Source organism: Lepisma saccharinum, chromosome 11 (assembly GCF_977018435.1).
Source record: "Lepisma saccharinum chromosome 11, izLepSacc3.1, whole genome shotgun sequence".
NCBI lineage: Eukaryota > Metazoa > Arthropoda > Insecta > Zygentoma > Lepismatidae > Lepisma > Lepisma saccharinum.
The window spans coordinates 75,904,167-75,909,439 of NC_139239.1; the positions used below are offsets into that span (position 1 = coordinate 75,904,167).

Consider the following 5,273-nt stretch of genomic DNA (forward strand, 5'->3'; position numbering starts at 1 on the left):
ATTCGAACGACATTATGCGGGTGTGTCTACGAAAACCAATCCAGTCAGGAAATCAACCATCAGCTTGTAGATCCACTGTTTAAAATAGTAGCTTTGACACCACTCGCTTATACACTATGTGGAAGAAAGTCATTGGACACCACATGTCAGCGGATACCATCAGTTTTCTTGCAATCAACAGAAGGTCGGTCAGCCTTGGCAGCGATAACAGCAACTACACGTCATGGTAAACTGGCCACAAGGTCGTGTAGTACACCGAGTGGGATATTCCACCGTTCCTTCTGCAGTGCAGTCACCAACCCTGGAAGTGTAGAAGGGCGAGGCGATCTCGAGCTCAGTTGGAGCTCCAGTTCGTCCCATAGATGTTCGATAGGGTTGAGGTCAGGGCTCTGAGCAGGCCAATCTAGTCGGGTGACATTATTTTCTGCATACCACTCCATGGTAGCCCTGGAAACATGACAAGTCGCATTATCGTCCTGGAACACACATTCTTCGTTTCCATAGAAACGCCACAACGTGGGGACCATAGAGTTGTCGAGAATATCTCGGTACGACGCAGACGTCAAGTGGCCATACACCGGTACCAGTGGACCCACGCCATGCCAGCTGAAACAACCCCAGAACATGATGCCGCCACCACCATATTTCACTGTGGGCACTACACTCGGGTAACAGATGTTCTCCGGGTAATCGCCATACCCACACTCTCCCATCTGATCGAAACAGTGTGAAGCGTGATTCATCGCTCCATAGGACCTTCTGCCATTGCTCCACCATCCAGTTTCTCCGCTCTTTACACCAGCGTACTCTCTGCCGTTTCTTGCTTTTGTTATCAGGTGTTTGTGGGCAACGGCTCGACCATGATAACCGAGCGCATGGGCCTCCTTGCCAAGTGTCTTGGTCGAAACAGTCAAATTGGTCGCACTTTGAAACTCTTCTGCATCGAATGCAGAGGACGGGTCCCGTTTATCCGAATCTCCCTCTTCAGCACTCTCCTGTCCCGGTCGTCCAATTTCGTGGGTTTTCCACTTTGTGGTGCACTGCTGCAGTGTCCCTTTTCCTTCCACTTCTTGATGACAAAGACTACAGTTGATTTAGGGACCTGTCAGGCATCAGTTATGCTACGTATACTCATAAATCCTATGGTTTGGTTTGAGTTGCTGTTTTAAGTCCACTTTATGCACAGTAAGGCTAATCGGGACTGGACCTACAGTTTAAAGTGGGATCCGAACCACTTGTGCCTCCACCGGGTATCGAACCCGGGACCCCTTGATTACAAGGCAAGGACGCTACCACTGCGCCATGGGGGAGGCCCTCATACCTCCTATGGAGCAGCCTACTATGATCCCTCTTCCAAACATGCTGAGCTCTTTCCTGTCCGTCATTTTATCAGCGAATTATCTGACAAGCCTCCTGCTGCCGTATATATACCCGTCTGTACTCTGTTTTCCATGAGGAGTTCATTTCAGAGTTGAAACCGGGATGTCCAGTGATTTTCTTCCACATAGTGTAGCAAGCAACTGAATGTGTAGATGATATTTGTGCGACATTAAAGCACTGTTTTTGTTGTTGTGGCAATGTTTGTACAATTCAAGATATCGTCAGAGATTAGAGCAGTTGCGCCAGAGGTTAGAGTAAGTTTAACTTGTTGAAACAAGTTCGCCACTTCTACCCAGTAGAGCACATAATGGTTTGGATCCCACTTTAAACTGTAGGTCCAGTCCCGATTAGCCTTAGTGGACTTAACACACCAAATTAATCAATCAATCAAATTCGTCACTTCGCCGAAAGAAAAACTAAACATCTCTCAACTTACAGCATTTTGTAATCGCGCAAAATAGCGAAAATCCATTTTCCTCCCGCCTTATCGAAGGCCTTGACCCAATTTTACTCAAATGAATTATCACTCTAGTCCTCAAAGGTATACAGCGACTGTAAAAAAAATCTGCCTAAAAGCTCTATATTTACAGTAATTACCATCTTAGCAGAGTTGTAAGTTTTCTATTTTGTTCCCGCTCCCCCCCCCCCACCTATGCACTCAAAAGTAAATTTCTTACTGGCAAATTGTACATCTATTGTTTGTTGAGTTTCGATGATTAAGCTCTGAATATTTAGTTTCTACAGAGCGTTGCGAATGTCAAAAATGGGTAAGTAGTGGATATGCATAAATATATTTACATACATACATACATACATATGTACATATAGGTAGGTATATGCATGGATTTAAGGTTCAAGTGACGGTTACATCCAATGGCTGGAAGCCCTCTGTTATGCTAAATGAAATGTGGTATGTATCATCAGGAAAGCAGATCAATATTTCTGCCTAACCTCTCTTTTTGTTGTTGGTGTTGTTGTTTCCTCACTATCATTTCAAGCTTATTTTTTAAAAAATAAAATAATGCGAGTTCAACCTTAGTTTACCCAACTTTTCACACCACTAGGTTTCGTGCGAATTCTTCTCTTGTCTTTACAGTTACACATTATTTCACACGCATTTGTTTATGAGAGCTGTGAATTCGTGACAGGCCAGAAGTCGCTAGCAATGCTATGAAGAAAGCACAAATTCCCTTGCTCCTCCAATGTTTGTTTTGATCTGGTGGGCCTACACAACACTAGGCCCCATCTCATAAAGAAGGGTGTTCTAGGAATAACCAAAGAGACCCGGGAATTATGAAACATACATTGTCTTCCAAAATGAATGTAAAATTAAGTACATATCTGTAAGTAACTCTCAAAGTATCTTGATACAAAGTTTCGTTTATTATACAGATACAGATATTATTATTATTATTATTATTATTATTTGAGGCTCACCCTGATTAAAAAAAATAGTACCTTGGGGTAATCCTCGGGAGTAAGGGCGGCCGGAGTGTGGTGCTGAACACATCACCACCAAAATGGCCGAGATCAAGAATATGTGCTCCCACGTCCCCTAAATTTGCCTCATGCACGGTGCTATATGCGCGGGAAACTTTACATTTTACCTACTACTACTACTATTATTATTATTATTATTATTATTATTAAATATGTGAGATATCTATATGCTCTTTGTGGTATTAGTTATTTCTTCGTTATTTTACGTCGCTTTCCGTTGGTTCGATGTGGCCTACAGACTGGGTATTGTTTGTCTCTTTCAGTACGGAATAAACATAACTTGATTCGGAAAGCATGGGGTCGCCCACGTCGTCTTCTTGACCGCGTACGTGACTTCATATGCTTAGAAAACAAATGCAGGTTGTTTCCACTTGACCTTGGAAGGGGTGGACTATAATTGTGTTTTGGTTCCATAAAGAATGGAGCGTATTCTTTCAATAGGTCGCCGCAGCATGGGATGAAAGGGAATGCTTCCACAACTAGCTTTCAGCTTCAATCCCTGCATTTTCCCTCAGTAATAAACAGACAAGGAAAGAAAAAGGGGAAACCCCTGAAACCTCCTCCCGCATACGTTCAGGGGTAGGTGCTTATTGCCCTGGTGCCTTTAAAATAAACAAGGGCGTCAGATCAGCGGAATTTCGGCTCCCCCGTTTTTCTCTTCGTCCATGTATTGACGGTTTCAATTATATGTATGTACGAGGCACTAAAGCTAAATCTAGTTCACTTATCATGGATATAGTGGACCAAGATTGTTCCGGCGTTCTAGAAACGAACTTGGTTGCAAGATCTTACTTGCTAGTAATTGAATTAAATTAATGGCATCCAATTGCTAGTAATGAAAACCGCGGTAGCTCAGCTAGCGTCTGACTACCATGCGAGAGACACGGGATTTTTTCCACCTGTTCAAGCGGCTCTGGTGCCCGCCCAGCGTCGTATAAAGTGGGTACGTGGAGGATACTCTGGGATATAAAGGCGGCCCCACCTTCGGCCCTGATCAAGAAAGTGTGGGGTCCTAAATCCACACTCCGTATACGCCTTCATAGCTTGGTGCAAAGCACAGGGGAACACTTTACTTTTTATGTTAGTAATGAAACGAAGGTTGGGGAGCGGGGAGAATGTGTTAAGACAGAGGAAAAGGAGTGGTATTTTAGGAAGGTTATTAATTAAATGAGTTAAGCAGTGTGCGAATTAAGCGAAGGGGGTGCCGGTGATTTCCCCACCACAATAAATTTTATCCCCTGCAAAAGAAAATTATTTTTATCCCTGCCAGAAGTGTTTTTATCCCTCTAAAGAAAAATGGACTTCAAAGGATATATTATTCCATGTCTTAACTATGTAACAGACACAATTGAAAAATCATTTGTCCATTAATGGTCCATTCATAAGATTTCCCTGCCCCAAAGCATGCAGCTTTGTGGATTAAGGAAGGACACCATTCCGAAACTGACAATCTCACCGTGCCGAGACAACAGAAACTCAAATTTTCGTGGCATAGTGCTGATATTTTACAGTTATTAAATTGTTCACAAGAAACTTGTAGGTATGTAAGATTGGCATTAAGTATGAACTTGGCAATATACAGTTGGTAACTTTTTCGGTGTCAGTAGTTCGATAACTATTTTCGTGTATGAGTTCGGGTTTACTTAGAATCAGGGGGGCCGCCAGGAGGTGGGGAAGGGTGCTTCATCACCCCTTTTTTCTTCCTCACGCCGTCCAGCATCCCTTGTTCAACTTGTTAAACCATGTCATATTCAGCGTAGAAAGGTTTTGAAGTGAGATCGGTATTACTGCATACAACAGGCAAGTCATCGATCTTAATCTGACATCAGGCACGTATCCAAGGGGGCTCGAGCCCCCCACCGAAAATTTTCTGATTACACTAGATAAAATGAGGCTTTTAGTTTATTGAATAAGGTGATCATAATTTGAGAGTTATGATTATCGAGACAAGACAGATAATGCTCTATAACCCTCTTATTGTTAATAGCACGTATCCAAGGTGGGGATCGGAAATTTTTCAAGTTACTTTAAAAAAAAAAATAGGTTTTTGTCTTCTTGAATAATAGGACGATGACTTAAAGAGAGAAATAATTATCAAGGCAAGACGAAGAATGTTCTATAACCCTGTTGTTCATAATATTGCACGTAAACTTTTCTTGCGCTTTCGGTGTTGTCGCAGCGAATTTGAGCACTATGGAAAGACTTGTCAGCATTTGAAAGCTGCACAACAAAGGTAGCGCCACAAGTAGGACGATTCGTTGTAATTTTTAATCTCTGGAAAGCGCGAGAGGGAACGTTCTTGAATAAGAGAAGGAGTCGAACTACTACTGGCTATATTAACGAATCGTTTTCCTGCTGAACGTTCTAGAATATGAAAATATTCATTTCCCGGT

General features: G+C 42.6%; 1 non-coding gene across 1 annotated transcript; it reads right to left on the reverse strand.

Moving 5' to 3' along the window:
- Window positions 1-1,238: 1,238 nt before the first annotated feature.
- Window positions 1,239-1,313, reverse strand: TRNAT-UGU (transfer RNA threonine (anticodon UGU)). The gene has a single exon. It is a non-coding gene; the product is annotated as a tRNA-Thr (tRNA).
- Between the last annotated feature and the right edge of the window lie 3,960 nt (window positions 1,314-5,273).